Source organism: Centrocercus urophasianus, unplaced genomic scaffold (genome assembly GCF_019232065.1).
Source record: "Centrocercus urophasianus isolate 14NV4802_14NV808 unplaced genomic scaffold, USGS_Curo_1.0 seq_37, whole genome shotgun sequence".
NCBI classification, from domain to species: domain Eukaryota; kingdom Metazoa; phylum Chordata; class Aves; order Galliformes; family Phasianidae; genus Centrocercus; species Centrocercus urophasianus.
In genome coordinates this window covers 100,284-123,731 of record NW_024884944.1, presented here as the reverse complement: position 1 = coordinate 123,731, position 23,448 = coordinate 100,284, and the positions used below count along the sequence as shown (strand labels likewise).

Here is a 23,448-nt window from a genome sequence, read left to right as displayed (position 1 = left end):
TCCTATCCTATCCTATCCTACTCACTCCATTCCACTCCACTCCATCCCATCCCATCCATTCTATTCCATTCCACATTCCACTCCATATTCCATTCCATTCCATGTTCCATGCCATTCTATTCTATTTTTATAAAGTTAACTCCACCCATGACACCCTGTAGTGCTCAGACACTTCCAGCTCCAGTGTCTTTGCCCACGGCAGTATTGGGAATGAATTTCTCCCCATAACTTGTGTCCTTTTTTAATTCCAGTCGCAGCAGCCACTGCACTGCTGGTGACAGTGACAGTTTTTCTGCAAAACTGTTTTTATGAAAGAAGTCATTTACTGCTGAGAATACATTCCCTCCTTTATGCTTTTACCAGCTGACAAAGCCCTCTTTTGAGCATTTGGATTCTCTGTATCTCCAGCAGTGCTTCCTCCCAGCGTTATCTGCAGGCAAAGCCACACACTTCAGCTTGTCACCACACAGCTTTGCATTTGCTCTGAGCAGAAAACCAAGGCAATATTTGGTGTGACTGGTAGCATTGCACGGCCCCACATCTGTGTCAACTCCAAGCTGACCCTAAGCAAGTAAACCGAAGATTAAAAAATGATATCAGTGTAACTCTGAGTGACATCATGGCAGGCGTGAATTCATGCAGACTGCTGTTTTGTCACTTGAAATAGGGGCTCCTTTGCCCAGCTCAGCTAAGAGCATGTCCGTGTGATGAAAGCTCATTTCTCAAAGTGGAGCCTTTCTTTGCTAGAGTACGCTGATTGTAAAGGATAAAAAAAGATAGCTATACTGTGAATGCTGTATTGACGGCTACAATGGTTGCAACTGCTGCTGGAGAACTGCAGCATGGGGCCGGATTACAGGAATCTGTTGCATCCCATTGGTACGGCCGGCAGTGCTGCAACGGCCCCGCCGAGGGCAGCGGGCAGCAGCCGCGTGCTCAGCAGCCCCTTAGCAGCGCGCGGCGTGGAATGGGCGGGCGGCGGCGGAGGCGGTGGCCTCGTGGAACCGCCCCGGGGCGGAGCTGCAAAATCGCGTGGAGGGAAATAAGGGTGAGCGGAGGGGTTTGTCGAGGAGTGTTGTTCGGGGTGTCCTCGAGCGGCGGGGGGCGCGTTTAGAACTAAAATGGGTTCTTGACCTCTCGTGCGGTTTAGGGGAGTTTCTGCACGCAGCTCCTGTTGTTCTTTGCTTAGAGTCACAATCTCCAGTTTTGCTCTGCGTTCTCCCTGTGCACGTGTGTGCTCCTTGCACCGCGCGCAGCAGAGCGCGAGGCTTGGCCCGTGAAGAGCCCGCGGCGTTCAGGTGCCCCATCTCGGCCACGTGCTGCACCGCGCTCCTCAGCAACGCCTCAGCTGCCGTCAGACCTTGAGCTGCCGTGACCGGAGAGCGGCTCCGGCGGCGCCCGGCAGAATTGCGGAGTAAGTTTATTTAGGAGTAAGGAGTAAGTTTAATTAACAAAATCACTCTCAGGCTGTGTTCTCGCAGCCTTTTGCTAATGTTTGTGCTCAAGGAGAAACGTTTTTCATCAAGAATTCGGCGTTGGAAAATGCAGAACTGTCTATGAGGTGAGGCACTTTATATTAACCTCTATTTTAGACCCGCTACCTCGTTTGAGGGAATGGTTTCAGACACGGGAGTGCTTTCCAGCCTACGCCATCTGCTGCTGCACACCCGTGGTTCCACGCCCCGCTGGCCCTGAGGAAGAGTGACTGGGAGATTGCAAGGAAGGGCTGTTGGGCTCTGTTGTGGTTGTAGCACTGTCCCATCGGGGCAGTGGTTCCTGGTACTTTGGGTTACCTGCCCACCTGTGGATGCTCACGGTGAGCTGTCAGTTTTATCCTGGTGCCTTATAAGCCCCTGTTGTTTTTTACCCCAGCTATTAGTGTCTGTTTTCTTTTCTTTTCTTTTTTTTTTTTTCCTCCAGCAAACTATAAAGGAATTGAAATAGAAATAATTCAGTGTTGTTTTAAAATAGCAAAACAAAAACAGTTCAATGGACTTTATGTGTTCAATTTGCTTTCTTTCTTGTGAGGGACAATGGGATTGGAGAGGAGGCCTCTTGCTGCCAGGAGTTTTGGCAGAGTGCAGTCTGGACCTGTAGGAATAAGTTCTTTCACTGCTCCTGGAGTTGCTCCATTGTGTTCAGAGCGTTTGCTCTTTGTACTCAACTGTTTTTCAGGAGGTTCATAAGCTTCACTGTTCTAACTCTGAGTACATCTCCTAGGTTCTTATCTTCAAAATCCTACTACTTCCACTGTGTTAATTTTTCTGATTGTAAGGGCAGTGGGCTAGGATTTTTAAACCGGGTATTGACCTGTCTTCCTTAACACGCTCTAATCCAAAGAGGGAGGTTTTGTCTTTTTGTACTTTGGCATTGTCACCTACCTTTGTGTCCTGTCCTCTCTGGCTGGTTATACCATTTGCCAAGCTAATTAATGGAAGGCTGATAACCACCTCTAGTAGTGGGTATTAAGTGAAGTGTGAAGCCAGGCTTTGAGAAAAGGCTTTCTCTGTTATGTGCATGCAGAAACTGAAATGGAAATATCACAGCTTATAAGTAGCAATATTCCCCTTTTGTCTATTTTTAATGGTAAATGGAGAAATGACACTGCAGGAGAAACAAAAGAAGTCCTAAGTCTCAATGCTTTGCTCATTTCCCACCAGTCCACATTTGGTTGTTTCAAAGACCATGCCCTATCAGCTCTTGTTTTCTGCTGCTGCTTAAGCAGGTATTTTTTTTTCTCTCCTCAGTCTGGAAGAATATAGAAGGTAAAGCAAGTGTTACATGTGGTTGTTCCTGTGCAACCGCAGATGCTGTCAATAGGTAACCACTTCATATGTTAAGCATTTCTGATGTTGATGGAACAGGAATCCTTTCTGAAATAACCATTTGCAGTAAAGCTTCTGCAGGGGAACTGTTAGGGTGCGGCTTGAACTGGTGATTGAGCACCTGGTGAAGGGCTGTGGCTGCCCGGGGAACGCAGGCAAAGTGCTTGCAGCTGTGCTCCCTATGCGGCCAGAAGGGCTGAACACAGGGTGGAGGCACCCTGAGCTCCTGTGAGGGTCAGCCATGGAAGGGAGCTTCCTGAGGAGGAGTGCTGCATAGCCAGAGATCCCCAGCACCAGTTGGGTGAGTGCTGCTGAGAACCTGTTAGAAGCAAAATTGCTACTTTGTGAGCAGAACAGCATCCCACCTCCAATGGAATGAATGGAAGATTGTCTTTTTGCTTTCAGTGGTTCTCTAGCTATGGTTAAGTTGTGCTGAGCCTTTTGTGTGTGTGTGTGTAGTATCTTTCCTCCCACCTAAGAGGGAGTAGATTGGGTTTACAATAGAAGGAGTAAGTTTAATTAACAAAATCACTCTCAGCTGTTGGACAGTGCAGCAAAAGCTTCTGGCAGGCTGCAGATAACATGCTTGCTTTTAGGTGGCCCTGGTAGTTGTGGATAGCTATTACTATAGGAAGTTGGTAGCTATGACTCTGAATGTTGTTTTATATAATGTCTTCACCTATCGCAGACCTGATCTCTCTGGTGAGTTTAAGATAAGATGTGAGAGGCGATGGTTTCCTTCCTGCTGTCGGGACAGTTACATGCCAGGTTTTGATGGCTGATTTCTTTTTCTGATGCGCTCTTAAGGAAAGGCATCCTGCGAGCTCGGCGCGGCTGCGGTTCCACCTTCTGCCACGTAATGGCGCTGTCGAGCTGGTAATTGATGGCTCTGAGATTTCTCGTCCGGGTCCCCGCGCTGAGTTGAGCGGCTTTTGTTCGCTTTGAAGCTCTGTAAACTGTCACGAAATGCTCAACAGCGCCGTATCACAACAAAGCGCTGTTAATAGCAAACTTGTCTGTGGATGTAATACAAATGCAGTGGGCACAAGTGGAGTGTCTGTATTTGCCAGCTTTAGTCCAGTTCTTGGCTACTGCTGCTCTTCTCAGGCTGCAGAGCTGCAGGCAGTGCAGAACTCGCGGATCTTTCAGTTTGTATCAGGGTCCTGATGTGGTTCTGTGCTGTGAGTCTGCTTGCTTATTTGGCAGCACGTGGCCTGAACTTGGCTGGCTGGCAGGCAGGGTCTGCGGTTATTGTGAAGGCATCTTTGAGACCTCAGGGGAGGAAGAAAGGTGGATGATTCCACCTGCTGGAATCGTTCTTCAGCTGAGGCCAATCTGACTCACAGAGACAATGCCTGATCTCTCCATTTCTTTTGGATGAATGAACTGTGGAGAAAGCAATCATCCTGAGAACTGATAGATTATAGAGAGTCAGTGACAAGTAATGATAACCACAATTAGGCTCCTCTTGCTGCCTTCTTTCTATAAGCTTTTCAAAGAGCTTATAGTAAATACTCCTTCCTGTTGTGTTTTTTTTTTTTCCCATAAGCAATGTAAAAATTACCTACAGGTTACAGGGGAAGAGCTACTGCTTTGCTTAGACTTATGAAAAGAAACAGTGGAAAAGGCAGGATTAACATTTTGTACTGTATCATCTTATGTTAGCTAAAAGTGAGAACTGGTGTGGAAGGCAGTTCCAGACAGTGTATAGTTGGGTGCTGAGATTATTGCTGTGGGAAATAGCAAAGCCAGTGAGTTCCAGAGGGTCTTAAAAAATAATTAATGGATCTCAAGGGGAGGCTGAGTTGTATGCAGTGACATCTGATCAGTAGGCAAGTGATCTGCCTTCCAGGAGTTTTCCAGGAGGTTCTGGTCATTTGAGTGATCTAGACCAGGTCTGAACCTTGGTGGCAGTGCCGTGGTTCTTGTCTGGGAGGTGCTGCTGCGCCAAGTTTTTCATGCCATGTACTTCTAGAGATAAGGAGTAAGAGTGTTATGTTTCTAGCAGGGCTCCAGAGAGACTGGAGACTTCAGGGAGCTTAGGGTACAGATTCATCTGTCATTTCTTAATCCCCGTGAGTGTACCCTATGAAGGATTTAACAGTGTTTAGTAGGGAGGCTTTCTCTGGCAGTACTTTCAGGCCTTATTTGGTGGCTTGTTTGTGTGGCTGTTTTGGGTGGTGCTGAGTGGTGACTTGTTTCTGTACTGTTTCACAGCAGAAGGAACAGCTGCTTTGCTGCAGTCCTTCATCTCTGCAGAAATGCTCTGAAGTCTGTTGCTGCGAATTTCTCAACAGTGGAAACTTCAGACCCTGCCCTTGGGTTTTAGTGCGCGCTTGTGCCTAACCTTTTCTGCACTGGTGCATGAGTTTTTTTTTTTCCAGCAGCCTCCAGGGACTGGTCTATCTTCAAGCGTTTGATCTACAGTGAGATTCACATAACATCCTTGGGCTAGTTAGAGAGCTTCTTTGTGGCCAGGGCAACAGTATGTGTTTAGAGCTTCAAAATGTTCCCTTGCAAGGAGAGATGAAAGGCTGGCCAGTGCCTTGTGGCTTTGAAACGGACTTCCCAACTTTGACATGATAGGAGCAAAAGCTGCTGGAGGTTGCAGAATAATCAATCTATAGCACCTCCAGTGCAAGCACCACAGTATTTTTTTTGGTCTGCATGCAGACTTGAGCCCTAGAGGAAAAAGCTGTATTTTTTTCTTTAGCAGTATGTTACTTCTGGACTAATATCACATATTGAGGCTCTCACAGGCTGAGGATTGTACTCCTGTGGGACTCAAAGAATTATGAGGCACATGGGGGGAGAGAGAGTGAAGGCAAACTAATAACTCACTCCATTGAGGACCCCTACTACTCTAAACCTGAACTTGTAATCTCAATTCTTGAACTTGACTTAATTCCAGTTACATGTTTTTGATGTTACTAAAAAATCTTCATGCTGCTGAGGTTTGGGTTTTTTCTTGCTGCTTTTCATTTGTCTGATTAATTTCAACATGGACCCTCTTTAAGTGGCTCTGATTGCAGGAAATTGCCGTGGCAAGTGACATGTGTCACAACAGTACAGTGATTAAAGCCCCCATGTGTAATTTACTGACTGATTGTGCTAATTGCACTGAGAAAGTGGCAAGCATGCAGAGCGGAGCTGGCACTCCTTATTGTTCAGGATTTTAAGTATCATGAATTAAGAGTCCAAATAAATGATAGTTGAACTGGAATTTGTCAGTTCTCATCCTTCAAAGCTTGCAACAAATACATAGTGTGTAATATTGGGAGGCAGGGTTGGCTTCCTCCAGTTTAAAAACTCCACTAAAAACAAATGGAACAGAGAAATTTTAAAAAGCTTTGCTGCTGAGAAGATCAAGATATCATCTGGAGTACTGTCTTTATTGAAGTGTCTGTGAACTCTTGCTCTTTTTAGTCCATTTTCTGTTTCTGCAGACATGGTGTGTATATGTACAACATCACTCCAGAATGATAATCATCTTCTATTAACACTGTGTGGTTTTGTGTTGTATCTCTTCTCCACAATTAGAATTAATTTGGAGTAGAATTTCCTGGTTTCATGAGTTTCAGCCTCTTCTTGCTTTCGAGGCTTCCTTAGAGCAGGATTGAGTTCTGTATTGCAGAACCTGTTGTTGGGCAAATCTGACTGTTAGAATGGCTTATGATATTTGATGGATGTTGGCTGTGACCTAGTTGCTCAGAGTCAGTTACAAAAACCTGTAGAGGAAATGGTGATCTGTGCACACTTGTAGTGGAAATGCAAGTCATGTCCTGAAACAGTGATGGAAAACCTGGTGGGAAGGCAGGGCCAACCCAGAGGAGCTCAGGTGCATGCAGTGTACTGATGGAAGTGATGGAGCTGGGATGCACTCTTTCCCAGCCCTCATTTAAGGGTTGGCAGTATAGGTGAGGGGCTCTTGCTGGAGATCCCTGCATGGCTGAGACCTTCCAAAGGTAAGCAGCTTTTTCCCTTTGTTTCGTGTCCATGGCTGCTGTGCTTGTTGTTCGAGTATTTCCTGCTGGCAATTTCTTTCCAAGTTAAGAAGTGGAAACCTGTACAGTCACTTTGAGTAATAGGTCAGCTTGTTGTAGCAAAAAGTAGAATCTCACTACGGAGCAGCAGCTTGTTGTTAGGAGTCACAGATGCTCAAACTGCAGAGCATTCTGACTGGGGAAACCATGATATGAAAGGGCAGAGCAGTGGGAATGGGGAAGGGATGTATTCTCTGGGTAAGCAGTCAGCAAGAATTGAGAACAAAGAGTGGTGGGGAAGGAAGGGCTGGTTGCTGTTGTGGTTGCTGTGACCTCCTTAACAAAAGATAATGTTGCATTAGTGGGAGGCTGGGATAGAAGAGGATTCGCAGAGTATGTCCCTGGAGAAGATGAGGCAGGCAGCTGTTTGGTCCTGGTGTCCTTTGTCAGCCTCCTCCTCTTCTGCATTTTTGCTGCATGGAAATTCCTCGTGCAGTTCCTTATCAATACCTTACAGCTGGAGCAGAGGAGAGGTGTGGTGCCTTCTCCATTGAAGGAGGTTGCCATAGCAGCTGGGCTGATTCTTATCCTGCTGAGTCCCTCCAGAGCTCCCAGCCCTGCTCTCTCTGGTCAGCACAGGTGGGGCAGCTTGAGTGCAGTGCTGCAAGAGGCCAGAGGGGCAGGGCTGCAGCCAGGGCTCCTGTACTTTCTCTGTGCTCAGTGCCCCATTTGGGCTTAAAGCTCGGTGGTTTCCCTCTTGTCTGTGGTAGTCTGACAGTGAACGTGTGTGAGGACCTTCAGTTTTATAATTGCCGTGGCAGATAAATATCTTTGTATTGTTTTGCATTCAAAACAATGGAACTTTTCATGGAATTTTGCTGGAACATGTGTATGAAGATTTTTCCCATGGCACATGTTCCCAATTGGTCTGTTGAGCTCCTCTGCTCTGAATGCGTCATAGCATTTCTAAAATAAGATGGCATTGTTAGCTTCTTTTTTTTTTTTTTTTCCTTGAGTGTGATTGAATTATAACTTGCATAAGATAATGGGACTCAAGCAGTTCTCAAAAGGGGATGTGGCATGTTTTGCAGTAGACTGGTAGCTGTCAAATGAGCGAGCTAGTGACCATTACAGATCTGCCTAGCAATTGAATGGGATACAAGTGACTGTTTCATTCCACAGGTCCAGTCATCAGCTATTGTGCTTGAGTGGAAATCTTCACTTGTACAGCAGGTGCTCCTGGTTGTCTCTGTGGCTGCAGCTGTCTCCCTTGTTGCTATTCAGTCCTTCATTGTCTCGTGACCGTCCTCAGACCAGCCTGTGCACACTGAGTCTGCGGAGTTGCTACTGCCCTTCCCCATCCAACTGCAAGCTTTATGTCAGTGATGTCCTGAGTCTGTCTCAGGGATGCAACAAGTACTTCTATAGTTCATAAACTTGCTGGTAGTTATCATGGTGGAGAATGTATGGAAATATGAGCAAAACCATTTTTGTGTTCTTGTTTCATTTTATTTGGGAATAACAGATCTAAGTAGTGCAGTCTCTGAGACTTGAAAAGTTGATGGATCTGGGTAGCTTAGCTACAGGCAAGTAGCAGTGGTGCACAGTTGTAGCAGTGTGTTAGGTGTTGGAAACTGATGAGTTGGAAGGATCTCATTACGCCAGAGGAGTTTTAGGTTAGACATAAGGAAAAACGTATCTCAGAGAGTGATCAGGCACTGGAATGGCTGCACAGGGAGGTGGTGGAGTTGCCGTCCCTGGCAGTGTTCAAGAGGTGTCTGGATGAGGTGCTGCGAGATACAGGTTAGTAGATCGTGATAGCAATGGTAATGAGAAGATGGTTTGACTAGATGATCTTGTAGGTCATTTCCAACATTGGGATAGAATCATAGAATCACAGAGTCAGCGGATCTGTGGGGAGAGGTCTTCCCAGAGAGTGGCACAAACCTCTGTGGGTAGAGGTGGTGAAAGTGCACCAGGAACTTCATGCAGTGAGCCAGGCTGCGTGTGTCTCTGAGTATAGCTTCCCAACTCAGTAGAATGACATGGTTCTTAAATCTGGCATCTGCTTCCCTATGATGAACTGGAAGTGCCCTCTGTTGCCTAGGAAGTGTAAGAGTACTGAAAATAAAAAGGGTAAAAGGGTGGAGAGAAGAGAAGATCATCGCTTTGAACTGGGCTGCAAAAGATTTCAGGCTTGCAGCTTGGAGACTGCAAAGCATGGAGCATTTAAAAAACAAAACAAACAAAACAAAACAAAAAAAAACAAAACCAAAAACAAAAACAAAAAAAACCCACCACCTTACAGCTCTTGTTCTTTGAAAATAAATGACCCCAGCAGTTCAATTCACTCCTACTGAACTGGAGGCTTCTGGGACTTGCTGTGAGTCTCACATTGACGTCAACAAGTGCAAATGTAGATCTCAGCTGGCTCTGATAAATGGTGCTGCTAATTGAATTAGAGAGCACTCCAAGCCACCAGCTAATTATGCTCCTCAGGAAGCTGCTTTGTCCAGGTCCATTTAATTCTATATTGGCTGAGCACTCTATTTCTGGCACAGAAAAGGGGAAATATGTTACAGCTCCCTGCTGAAGAGCACATATTTTTCCAACTTTTTAGACTGAGCTGCCTGCCCATTCCAAACACTTGTGTTCTCATCCTTGGTTTTTCTATCATGTGCATTCTTAGTGTAAGAGTAATGATTCAGCCACCTTGTGCTAGAATATCATTACCCTGGTCTGATAGGTGACAGTCTCATTCCCTTCAGTGCTGATTTACTTCTTTTATGAATAAGTAAAATAATTAGTTTTAGTTTATAAGTAACTAAGTGGAATAGCTAGTGGAGATCTGGTTGTTGCCATACCTCTGCATCAGAACACACCATCCAGATGCTGCGAAGCCCAGTGCTGTTCCTCCCTGGTTCAAACCAGGAAGCTGCTTTGCCCTTTCCTGTTTTTAGTCCTCCCTTCCATCTTGGCTGGGGAAGCAGCACTTTCAACATGCCTGAGTGAACAAGAAGCAACAACAGGCCCAATGGATGTGGGTTTTGTGATGAGTTCATGAGCAGTTATCTACATCATGTTTGGTTTGAGCCTAGCCCAGTGGCCAAGGCACAACAGTGGCAATCTAGAGACTTGGGTTTCCACCTTGATTTTTGGGGCAAGTCACTTTCCACATCTGACATTACGTCTCTGCTTAGCAGGTGCAGTCCTTGCCTGCATGTCACAGCACGTTGGACCATGCGTTTCTGAATTTGTCTGCTGCTGCAGATGTGAGAAACTGAAGGGTCAAAGCAAGAGATGTAGTTATTGGGATCCTTGATTTCTTACCCTTTTGCTTTAGGACAGGGAATGGATGCTGGGAGCAGACTCTCATGCTTGTTTTTCATGGTGGTGTTTGTTCCAGCAAGTCTGCTGCTGTGATGCACCGCCACTGGCAGAACCCATTGGCAATCTGCTGGTGTGGAGTCGCTGCAGATGGACTCAGATTGTTCTTGACTCACAGTTTCTCAGGAATATGCTCTGGGGACAGGCAGGAGCTTTCCAGCAATTTTTTGCAGTGCCATCTGAATCACACAATAAACAAGTCCAAACTCTATTATTAGGCTTCGGAAGCTGCTGCCTTAGAGACAGGTTTGCTTATAAATATCCATTATTTTCTTTCTGGCTCTTCACTGGGGAAGCTGGCAAGAAAAAGATCTCTGCTTTTTCCAGAGTCTGCCTGCCCCTGCTGTTGTTGCTTCTTTCTACCTGAGCTCATCATCCTCCCTGTTCCAACCTCCCAAGTTCTGGCTTTGCTAACATCTGCTCCAGTGTCAGCAGGGTGGCAGATGCCAGCTATTTTGGAAGGGGACAGCACTGCACAAGCAATGAGTGACTGGGCTGAGCCCTTGCCACAGTCACTGTGGTGTTCTGGTATGTAAACCAGCTGCTTTGGAGGCTGCAGCAGGAATACTGAGTCTTGTTCCATGCTCAACTTTGATGCTCTTTGGTGCTGAGGAAGCCCCCGAAGCAGGGATGGCCTGCCTTGGCTGGGTAGGGACAGACCTAGGACTTGTCCAAAGTCGGCAGAAATGCCAGCTTCTGGTAACTCTGCAGCAGTGCAGTGCACTGTCCAGGCTGTCTCACAGCATATCTGGTTTAATAGGGCTGCTGTTTTATTGAAGGCTGTGAGCAGTCCTCATCACAATGAAGCAACATCTCTTCGCACAAAACCTGTACCCAGCACAGATCCCTTTAGCTTTCCCGCGCCCTGTATTGCTGCTCTTCCTGCTTCTTTCAGTTATCTGGTGTGAGTACCTGTAGCAGCAGGGTGCGTTATCTTCCCTTGCAAAGATAGCCTCATGTTACCCATTGGTGCAGGGACTTTGATTCAGCTTTCTGTCAGAACCCAGAGCTCCCCTTCCTATCTGTGCTCAAGTAAGTGTTCTGCTGTACAGAGAAGCCCCAGAGCTGCTCAGACTATGCCCTGTGTTGTTTTCTGCATGTACAGGTTGGTGTAGAACAGCCATGACATGCCTTGGAAGTTTGGAGGAAGGGCAAAAGGGGTGTTCTTAAAGCAATTAAAGAAATAGCAAGCTCTGCTCCAGTGGATGTTACTCCCAGAGCTGTGGGAATGCTGGTGTAGGATTTAAACTCTGAAAAGCTTTTCTTGCTGCTGTGCAGCCCTGCTTTGCCTCTGTTTCCTCCAGCAGGGCCTGGCAGAACAGATGATGCATGCCAAGCCAGGTAGCAGAGACTGCTGCAACACAGTGCTTGGTGAGGTATCATGCTTTTCACCCCACAACTTTGCAAACTGCTGCATCCCTGGAGCAGGGAGGAGGTGAGGGAGAGGAAGTTGTGCTGTGTGTTTCAGGTTGGGCACCTGTACATCTGTGTGCTGCGGCCCATGTCTCACAGACCTTTGCTTTGCGGAGAGCTCCTCCACAAATGTCTGCTCAGAGAACATGAAGGCTTTTCTCAGACATAGGTTCCAAATGCAGAAGATAATGGGCAGTGTCTTGAAGGTGCTGAGCTGCTCAGTTCACAGTAGTGAGCAGAGCACTTCAGATGGTTGTTTTTTTTATTGTTATGGCAATAAGACTTGTTGAGCAAATGCTCAGGTTTTGCATTCTCTCAGGGAGAAAAGAATTTCTCTGTGGAAAATCGTAGCCTGGGAAAGGTATCTGCAGGTTTTCCATGTGCCAGGCTTGTGTCAATCTCCCACCGTTGTGTTTGTTTACATTGGCTTTTTGCGCAAGTGCAAGGGAGAGCAACCCTATCTCTGCTGTGATTTCTACATGCTTTGAAGGACACTTCTATTAAGAAAGCTATGTAGGTAAAAGCCAGCTTCTGTGTGTAGTATTGTCTGAACAGAAAAGGCAGGGGAAGAGAGGAGTGAGCCCAATTGTGAGCCATGCCTGACAGAAAACTGTCTCTATCCCACAGTTTGCAGAGTGTGTGTGAAAGGAGATGCTGACCTGAACCTTTGGACAAAATGGCAGGCATTCTTGAACAGCTCCATTTTCAGACCCTGTCCTTCTATAAAGACAGTCTGACATCCTTGAAAACTGAAATGAGAGCTTTGGCCTGACCTCATAGTGGAGTCAGAACTCTGCTGCTTGAGGGCCTGAGCTTTTTTTCTGCCTCTAAGAGGGTATGTTTCAGCCCCCATGATCACTTAGCTTAGGTGAAAATTCTTATTAGTAACTAGCTGATTTGTTACCTGGGTAGTAAAGTAGGTATGCATTGTTCTGCAAAGAGAGGAAATGAGGCGTGTTTGTTAGCAGCTGCCACGTCTGCATGCAGTTGGCTGTGCTGATGGGCACTGACATCATTCATTGAACAAACGCTGGGTGAAAGATATGCTGTTAAAGCAAACTGTGTCATGAGAATGGATGTTTCCTGCAAACAATGTTTTAAAATGAAATTAATGATGACTGAGAAATTTAAAACTGTTCTCTGCCTGGGGCAAAGCCAGAAGGAAACTTGCTTTCCAAGGCTGGGAAGTTTGAGCCTTTTAAGCCATACGTTTGGGATACTGGAGTCTGGAGAACTTCTCCTTTTCATTTGCCTGAGTGTTGACTCCTGCAACTCCCCTGCAAGCAGGACAGTGCTTATAGTCTATTACAGAGAGGAAAAAGGTGTAGCACCTGGCCTGCAGCTCAGGATCACTGCTTCAGAGCTGTGTCAGCACACAAGTCTCCTTGCCCTCATCTGACACTACCTGTGCTTCTTGATTAGATGGGAGAATTGGTGCACCTTCTCCAGGGAAACCCTCAGAAACACGTAACTGCATCAGACTGCTGCGCAGCACTGGTGGCCTGGAAATCTGCTGGCCTCACCCACAGATTTGCTTGTTGGGTATTTTGATGTGAACTTGGGAATACATTTTGAGACTGGCAAGTTTTCTGCCAACAATGATTTTTTTCTTTGCGATCTGGTTTTTCGCCTAGATTTTTAAAACCCCTTGAAGTTAGAGTGGAGTTTTTGGATGTTTTCTTTTGTTACAGAAGGGATTGTTACTTTGTTTTAAAGCAACACTTTCACCTTTCTGAGTAAACAGAAGTACCTCTCTATGTTTACAGGCAGCAAACCACATAGGTACAGTCTTCTAAATCCCCTCTGACAGGACAGATCCCTTCAAGCAGATGTTTCAGCTCTGCCTGCTGTCAGGTTGTGTCATGGTTTGGCCTGGTTCATGACAAATATGAACAGTCCACAGAACTGCAGCATTAACCCTGTAATTTCACGTGCATTGCATGATGTTATGATGTGGAATATTGATGACAAACCATGAAACTATGACAGGCTGAGGCCTACTTTAGAAGCAGGGAGAAGGGCAGTACAGAACACCAAGTGCAGCAGCTGGTCCTCAGTGCCTGAGCTGCCTGTTGGCTGATGGAGGTCAGATGCTGCTGGCATCAGCTGCCTCCCCTCTTAAGAAATGTTGTGCCTGCTTTTCTTTCTGTTTAGGTATGCCTGAAATGGTGCTGGTTCATTAATACCTCACCTGCTGCCTTTGCTCCTGAAAAAAACAGTTTTGTGAGAGCTGGAGAACTGTGTTCCGCGCTATTCACTATTGCTGGGTGAATTCCAACACAACCCAGGTCCCAGAGCATTTGCTGGCTTTGGGAAAGCCTTTGCATAGGAACAGTGCCTGTGAAGGCAACAGCCTGTGCTTGGAGAGACAGCAGTGGCTGCACTGCACATGTGGCTCCTGGAGCCCCAGCCTGGGCCTGGTGCTGTGCTTCGGCGCCCTCCTTAGAAACCCTTTTTGTTGGGTGTTGTGAAGACCTGCTAGCTCTGTCCTAACGTGTGGTTTCTGGAATCCTGTGGTCAGGCAACAATTGCCCCCTGAAGGTTGAGCAGTGATAGGATGCCCTTGTTCAGGTGCGTGATTTAATTTCAGAAGTGAGGGATGCTGTGAAAAGCAGCTGCTAAGTACAGGCCAGCTGACCTGGGATCTGCTCTGTAGCTGGTTATCTGAGCTCTGTGTGGTGCAGTAGGTCTGTCTGCTCATAATGTGGGTTTCCCTCATCCCCAGTGACCAGATGGGAACAGTGAGCCATGTAGAGATGCAATAAAGCTGCCAGGAGCTGCTTTCTCCTGAGTTTTTCTAGGCTTATTTTTAGGCGATTTACAGTTAATTATTTTGAAGGGGAAAAAAAGAAATTGCTCTTTTGGCTTCTAAGAAACTGTTGATGTAAAAGTCAGTCCTTTTAAAGACTGGTATTCTGGGACGAGTACTCCAGGGAAAGACAAAAATCTGGGTGTTTCATGCTAGGGCTCTATGCAACATATTCAAAATATAGCAAAAATGCATGGGGATTTTGTGCCCTGTGTGCTTTTTAGTATTCAAGTCTCAGCCCCCAGCTACAAGTTGGGGGTGATGCACCTTAGCTGCCTATTTTCTGTACTGTGGGAGCCTTGTGGGTGCTTTCTCTGTTCTGTGGCAGGTGCTGGGACTGCTGATCATCAGTGAGGGGCTGTCAGGGTGCTGGCTCTCAGCATCCATCCTGCAAGGAGCACTAAATGCAGCAGCCTGTTGTCAACTGTTTGGGATACACTTTCCTGAGGAGCTGACACACATCTGATCTCTAGGCAGGCAGTGCTGAGTCAGAGCTTTGGCATGTTTTCAAATATGTGATTACTTTGAATAAACATCAATAGGGCAAGGTGAAGTGCTGGGGCCCACAAGTATGTCTGTGGGGCTTGAGGTTAAGGACCAAGGTTAACCAGAAGGACCAAAGGTCAGCTCACTGTGGCTCTGGGAGGAGGTCAGGGCCTTGTGTATTGAACTGCAGCTTGGCACCAGAGTGAGTGTATGACAACCAGAGGTGTTGGAGTCGTCTCCAGCCTAGTGGCCCCACTGGGCCAGGCCTGTGGGGCTGATGCCAGTGCTCTTGGCAGCAAAGGGGGATGTGCTGGTCTGTCCCCATCAGGAGCTCTGTGAGCTCTCTCTGCCTTCCTGAGGAAGTTTGCTCAGTGCCTGGAAAGTGCTTCAGAACCTTCCTTGGCTCTGTGCTAAATTACCCTCAGCTTCCTATAGGCAGTGTGGCCTGGGCAGATGTGTTGGCATGGCAACGGCCCCAGGGATTGTCTTGCGCAGGGAGCAGACAGAGTATGGCCATGCTCCCAGCTCATTTCAGCTCCCTGATCCCTGGCCATAATTCATCAATCTCTCCAACAGCCCTTTGTGCAGCTACCATGATGCTAATGGGGCTCGGCCACTATTTAGCAGCATTATCATTAATGTCCTCCTGCTTTGCTCATAGCACAATGCTATCAGGGAGGTTAAAGCCAGGTTCTGTACACTGTGGGCAAAGTGCAGACCCCTACACCCAGCAACTGAGATGCTCGGAGCTGGGCATGCCGCTTGCTGCCAGCTCTGTAGTGTTTACCCTGAGCCCTGCTCAGTTCTGCAGAAGCTCTCAGCTCTTGACGGTGCAGAGCAGCAGCACGTGGCCTTGCTGAGTGATTGATGCATAAACTGTTAACTGCGAGCAGAACAGCCCATGCTGGAATGGGGCAGGCAACCTCCTGATTGCTGGGGCTTTTGCCGTTTGGCACACGTGTCACAGTACCCACTCAGCAAATAAGCTGTATGCTGCTATACTGTGCTTTCAAAAACAAACAAACAAAAACCCAACAAAACAATCTGAGAAGCTGAAATTACTTTATTTTTTTAAGGGAGTGGAGGCTTTAGAGAACATGTGTTGGATCTGGTGCAGTATTTTCCATGCAAGCAGACACCTGGGCTTTCCTGAGAGCACTGCAGCACAGCTCTCAGCAGGCACAGTTGAAAGGGTAATGCATACCCAGGTGATTTTGGTACATGGTATTATTTACCCTATTGACGTCAGCAGCTGCATGCTCTCAGCTCCCAGCTTACAGGAGGCAGGCTGCAGAGGGCTCGTGATCTTTCCAAGAGCACCCAACCTTTCCAGAGATCAGCATATAATTCTCAGTTAAGTAAATGTCCATTTGTCCATTGGGACCAAATCTCATATTAGCTTTCCAAAATGTAACTCATTTTGTTTCTATTCTGTAAATCAACACCACATGACTTCTTATCAGAAAATAAAGGTGGTAGTGTTTTGATAAGTCAGTTTAGTAAGTACTGTTACCTAAAACCGTATTATGGCATTTTCCTTGCAGAAAATTTCTCCATTAAAGTATCTTTCTGAGTACAGAGATCTCTTATAAAAACAAACATTTTCATACCCTTTCGTAATGCTGAGTGGCAGCTATATAGGAAATGGATTTTTCCCGGCAGGGATACTGTTTGGGATCTGTTCGACTACAGGATCCTTGCTGGAAAGACCTGAAAAAATGGGTAGACAGTAATTCCTGAAATGAGCTGGAAAGATGAGGTCTAGTTTTTGAGTCTTGTTTTCTCTACACGTCCTTTCCTAATACCAATGCTCGTCTAAGAACAAAGGCAAATAGGTGTCTAGTGGTGTGATTTTGCAGGTTGGGCTCAGCCAGAGTATTTTAGGCACTCCAGTATTGTCATGTGGTGCCATTGTTGTATGCTTCGGTCTGAGGTAGGCCTGTTAAAGATGTTTTTGGAGTGTCATTTCAAACACACAGTAGTCCTCTGCTTCCCACACTCCATGCTGGTGGGCTGTGTGGCTCCTGGGGCTGTGTTCCTTGCCGGGGTCAGCTTTGTCTATGTACCTGGTGTGAGCATGCATGGCTGTTGGCAGTGAGGGGAGGGGGCTGCTCTGTGTCTTTGTGTGCACTTCTCAGCTTTGGATCTAGTTTCCTGACACTCATTTCTGTGCTGTCCCATGTTATTGTTTAGCTTTTATCTTCTTCCAGATACCAGGTAAAGTGTTTCGGTATCAGTTCATCAGTCTTCCTTTTCGTTTCTGCCTTGTTCCCAATGTCTCTGCTGTGCTAAAACACATGCCAATGCTATTTGCTCTTTGTGCCCCTGTTGGCTGCTCCTCTAGTGGCTGAATCTGCCTCATTTCTCTGTTCTGCTTCCCAATTCTTATTCCTTTGAGGTTTTCTGTTCCTAATTCACAGCTGATTCTCTGTAAGATTTACCCAATTAGTAATTTCTTTTCATCATATTTAATGTGAGTTTCCTGACATATCACCTCCCTTTCAGACATGCAGTCTGACATTCTTGTCAGAAAATAAGCTGAGTCAGGAGAGGTGTCAGCCTTTTGTTGTCCCAGTGGACAGCCCTCTCTGCCAGGCTGACCCGCTTGGCAATGTTCCCTCTGTGTTGTCCTCACTGGGGTCAGGACTATAGAATCTGTGTGGCATTGGCCAGTTACACACCCTGATTTATGGGGGAAAAATAATTGATCCTGTTTTGAAGCTCATTTTCTTGTGTAGGGAATTCTTACCAGTGATTAAGCAGTTATACTGTACTCCCTCATTAGCAAATACACAGATACTAATTTTGTTCTGCTTCCTGCTTGTCACATAGCATTGCATTCAATCACCCTGTGTAGCAATACCGAAATACACTGGCAAATCCCATCTCACCTTGCATTCCCCGCTTCAAAACTGGGGAAATCTGCTTATTGGCCTGCTGTGCCTCTTTGTTTCAACTCTCTGCTTCTGAGGACTCCAGCACGTTCTGCACCAGTTCTTCCCTAGGCTTTCTCTCCACTCTTCCTTCAGCTAACATCCCTCACTGCTACTTTGCTTTGTTCTGTACTGAAGGACTTGGGGATGGAGTTTTCCGAGGCTTGTATAGGATGTGTTCAGGACACTGGTGGAAAGTAAGCAGAGGATGAAGCTTGCACTCACAGAAATCACGCTCCAAATTTAGACTAAGTTTCCTTGCAATTCAGATTGCGAAAGCCAATATAGCAGAAGTGATGTGTATGCGTCTGCTTTTGCCCCATGCACATATGGTGCTGACAGTCAGCTGCTGCCCAGTGTGGCTGTGTTCCCATGACAGCCCTGCCTGCTGATACATCTGCATAACCTCAGCCACGCTGCACAAAATGGAATGCACTGCTGGCCTGCAGTCAGTAGGGAACACTATGCAAGGGGCTTAAAAGATGTGACCCTGCCTGCAGGCTGGAACTTAGTCCAGAGGGGAGGGCTTCTTCCCATCTCCACTGGGGTAAGAAGGGCTTAACCTTTACATTTCAGGGTGAGAGTGTCTTCCAGACAGCTTGTAAGGTTAGCTGAGGCAACCCTTTGAGGTGTGACCTTCTCTAGTTTTGCTTTGACTGCTAATAGCAAATATGTATGGGAAGAAGTGTTCCTTTCTTCCTGTCCCATATGTAGCCTATCTGCAGTGTTGCTAGAGGATGAACAGCTCCAGGCTGTGCAGCTTGAGCACCTTCCTGTCACCAACTGATGGTCAGGGGTAAGCAGGGCATGCAGGCAAAGCACCTGCATCCCTTTTGCTGGGGTCATCACATCAAACTGCATCAAGAGGCAGCAGAGGAGCAGAGTACGTGGGAAAGCGGACACAGCAGATGCATTGGTCCTGTTGAGCTTGGTGTATGCTTATGGCACATAAGCATTTCTTGTAGTCTGAGCTCACAGTCTTGAGGCTTCTTGACACTTCTGATTCACAGGAATGTGGAACGTGATCAGTCAGTTGTTCAGTTTTTAACAGTACTGACCTCCTAGATCTGTTGCTGAGTGTTTTGTGTTACAGTGTGTCACCCAAAGTGCTGTATTGAGGTGCAGCTGTTTATAGCCAGTTGTAGCTGAGGTCACTGAGCAAATGCAATAGGGACAGCAGAGTTTCAGTGTGGTAGGCCAGATGAACTTGCTGGATTTTATGCTGATTTTTCTTTTGGTCTCTAAGCATCACACATTTCTTGCTACTGAAGAAACCCTTGAAGTCACAGGAGTTATGTTAGAGATGACAAGGAAAGAAATCTTGGGATATTTTCACATGTGCACTTCTGTGACCTATCCTGTAATATAACTGTTGTTGCAGCTCTGTGGAAGATGCTGAGATATAATGCTTTCCTTACCTGATCGTGTTTCCAACTCTCCCTCTCCTTGGAGCATGGCACTGTGCTTTCCCACAGAGTCTCTCTTTGGAGTTGCCCAATTTTTCTGGAGACATAAGCTTTCAGCTTAAATTATAAGAGAACTGCTGAGGTTCATTCTTTAGTTTTTCATCCTCAACAGGACAGTGGTGTAGGGCTTCAAGCAGAGGAATAATCTTAATTTTTCATTGTTGCTGCTTATAGTTGTAGAAAGATGAAGCTTCTCCTGTAAGAGGAAGGTCCTAGGTTGTCTTAGGCTCAAAGTAAGCCTTTTATACCGGCTCAGGGTAAAAGGTTTCAAGGAATGCAGTGAATGGGATGTAATTTGTAAATTGTTGTAACTTGTTGAATTCTCAGAGTGGGGCTTCTTTTCTTAGGTCTTTAATGGGCCAGTTCAGTCTTACTGTCAGTGCAGAGAAAGGGAAGAGCAGGAAATAGGAGTTTTCAAATTAATTGGACAATTTTGGGCCAAGTGCAAATCTTGCTTCTGATTCCACAGAAGGGAAACTTCTGCCAACTTTCCCTTGTTTTGTCATTTCACCTTAAAGTCATTTTGAACAAGTCTTCTGCCAGTGAAAGTACGAAGTACTGTAAGAATCTTGAGGCATCAATCTTTCCGGTCTCTGGAAAAGACTTCAGTGTCCCATCGACTGCCTGATTCTTTATTCTTCATGAAACATTCACACAGCATTCCTAGGAATTAGAATTGTATGATCTACATTAAACTGCTTTTGCATAACCTCTTGGATAACTTATCCTGACTGATGGGGAGCAATGACAAAAGTAGTAGTGATTTTTTTGAGAATAACTTTCCTCTTTCGATGTCAAATTGATATACCGCTGGCCTTGCCAGTTTTGGAGTCCTGCTCCAGAACTAAAGATAATAAAGACATGCAGTTTTTTTTCCTTTGTGAAACTGTTAGAATGCTTTCTCGACTTGCCTTGCAGAGTCTGTAGTATCAACAACTCCATGTGTGTTAAAACAGTAGGAAGCCAAATAATTCTAGAGAATCCATCCTTTGCAGTAGGTGTGTTGCTTTTTTTTTTTTTTTTTTTTTTTTTTTTTGTGATTTGAAGTGTGGTGTGTCAGGGATAACTGCAACATAATATGTAAAGAGGCTGCTAAAGAACACTGAGCAGCAGAAGCCATGGTAGCTCACTACATATTTGAAAATGAAATGTACGTATTCTTTATTTTGTATCAATACACTGTAATTGCTTCACAGAGTCCAGCATATCAGTTGCATGTAAATACTACAGATGAACTTACCAAACTGGAGCTCACAATACTAGTGCATTTATCCCAAAGCAGAGACTAAACCCTCTAACTCCTTAAAAAAATACATTAAAGAACGTACCACACACACACATATTGCACTTTTCTCCATATGAAATTTTTACCCCATATACATCGCACCAAAGTCTCTTCAAAGGAGCCTGTAATACAAGATAATAAAGCTAATAATTACTCTTAACAGTAGTGTATGCTGTCCTCTAATGTTAGACGTAAGAGATTTGAACAAAGGAACTACTTTGAAGTAGCATGACTACAAAGTGGTGTCCAGTGGATACTCTGCTGTATTAAAAGGCATTAGAAGCCTTTTATTCTAACTGACTTAAGGAAATTGCATGAAATAGTAAATAGGGTGGTGATTGAGGGTAACAGTCTGAACTATGTTCAAAAACTCCATAGCTTTCCCCTTAGCAGTACTGCAAAGCTCAGCTGAGCTTAGACTCATTGGCACATTTTGTTAAATGAATCACATAATTCTGCTCTTGAGTTATCACTGACTTCCAAAATGTATGGTATAATGGAGCTGCACAGGGAGGAAAGTGGTTATAGGCTTGGCAGTAAGCTAGCTCCTGATGCAAAACTGGGCCTGTTGCCACAGCTGAGTATGTCCCAGTGACAGTTTTTGCTGCATGGTTCCTCAAGCACTTGTCTGATCTTAGAACTGCAGGATAGAAAAGGAATGAAAGGAAAGGACTTCTTTGCCTCTGTATGGGAACTGCTGAGTCACGGCCTGAACCTCTGATTGATCACCTGAGGTGAGCCATGAGTCAGTCATGGAGCACAGGTGAAGGCAATTCAATCCACCTGTGCTGCTGGAAGGGGTGGAGCCTGGCTGCACCTCTCCTAGACCCATTGAAGAGCTGGCTACCAGTGGGGGAGGATCTCTTCTGGAGATCCCTCCTCTGGAATTTTGTAGTGAGCCCAGATTGAGGGTAAGCTTTCTATCTATTCTGTTTTTGTTATAATCTGCTTTGCCAAACTCTCTTGTTTATTTCATAATTATAACATCTTTATATTCATTGACTACACAGCCTCCTTTTCTCTTCTGCCATAATGATACGCCTGGTGTGTTATGCTGCGGTGGTTTTCATCTCTTTCCTGTCCTTTTGTCAGTCACTTCAGGGGGGCACTGAGGTTTCTATGTTCTGCAGCTATTTGCACTGTCAGAAAAAGCTTTAATTGTGTGAATTCCCTTTGAAAAGAAATGTGTCTATCTCAGCTATCTAAACAACAGTTTTCCAGCTCTCTTTTATCAAAAAAGTAAGTAGTGTGTAGATGTGATTGCTGTTCCTTAAACTTTCTTTTGCTTTTGCCTTGAGAATTGTTCTGATATCAGAGGTAGAAGTGAGCACTTACGACTGAATTGGAGCTGTATCAGAGCAGGCTCTGTATCAACAGTGATGACATCTCTAATTGTCATACACAGAAAACAAGGTACTTTCTGTCAGTTGTTAAACTCTTCCCTCCTTCACAGAGCCTACAGTGCAGTGACTGAAGTCTATTCCACATTTAAGCGTGGTCTTATTGCTGTAAATGCTGGCTGATAATTCACCTTTCTGGTGAAAGAGAGTAGTTTTGAGAACTCCTTGTTGAAGTTCAGTAGGATCTATGGTCTGACACACACTGAGGACCCAACCAATCACAAGTACTTTTTTTTTCTTTTCTTCCTCCTGCTATCTCTCCAAGCCTGTGCTTTGCTGCAGTATGTAAAAACACTAGAAACATTTGCCTATCCATTTTAAGTGACTACATGTCCTGAAGCCACTCTCTTTAGTTGTAGTGTCAAAATCTTTTATTTAACTTTAAACTTATATTGTAGAGAAATTTTCCAGTAAACAGTGGTCTCTACATGTGCCATCAGCACAGTTTCTCCAACATTTGTGCTTTAATGAATCTGCAACTGTGCTTAAAGTTTGCTCAGAAAAGGGCTGAAACTGGCTACAAGCTTCATCTACAGGAGAAAGATAGACAATAACCCACAACATTTGAAGACCTGAGATGAGCTCCAAATTAGTGATCTAAACTTAGTGCAGATTCCTAAACAATCCTCCTACAACTAACATCTCCTGACTGGAAGTTCTGGGGACACAACTGCTTGTTGAATTTTGTATTTGTTGAAGTAGTACGTAACAGTTCTTGATGCTCAATATTGCTGTAATACTTTCAGTATATTGTATATACTGAGACAATCAAAATGCTAACAAAGTTCAACGTTACATTCCACATAGTGGAACGTGTGCTCTGAAGGGACTTTGGCAGTAGCAAGGATGTAGATGGGGTATTGTCTATTTCTTCAGAAAAAAAAAGCATACAGTCTGATAAAGAACTGAAAAAAGGCACAGCACTATCACTTCACAGGGTTTTTTTTTTTTTTTTTTTTAAGCTCATTAAGTTCTAAAACTGTAAATAATTGTCCATATATACAAAGCTCAATAAACCACCAGCAACACATACTGCAAATTCAAAACACTGTTTGTTTCTAAAATGCCGTAGAAGGTCAGATAGATCTTCTCCAAGACACAACTCTCCACAACAGTCTGTCTGCAGCAAGGGGTGATTTCCAACATCACCTAGGTAGATCTCTGAATGCCACTGGCTGCAGCTCTTGCTGTCCTTCTTAGCCTGTCCCTCTGCTACTAATCCTTGACCTTTCAGTATTCTCAGCTCCACCCAAAGCCTCTAGAAAACACTGTGCCCTGGATCAGTTCCAAGTGTCCTTTTATCAAGTCAGTACATTACTTAACAAATATCCAGAAGCTTCCCTTAGTGACCAATTAAGAATTCCTTGGCAGGCTTGGGAAATAACTGTTTATTTGCTAGCAGGAGGAAGCAGAGGCTGCCTGAGGTTCCTGGTGCTCTCTTAGACTTACGACAGAGCAGTC

General features: G+C 45.3%; 1 long non-coding RNA gene across 1 annotated transcript in view; it reads left to right on the top strand.

Annotated features, from left to right (window-relative positions):
• The first annotated feature begins 21,458 nt into the window (after window positions 1-21,458).
• Window positions 21,459-23,448, top strand: part of LOC122167388 — a 42,394-nt gene continuing 40,404 nt past the window's right edge. Inside the window, exon 1 of the long non-coding RNA XR_006171030.1 lies at window positions 21,459-21,498. This is a non-coding gene — a long non-coding RNA (uncharacterized LOC122167388). The remainder of the gene's footprint in view (window positions 21,499-23,448) is intronic.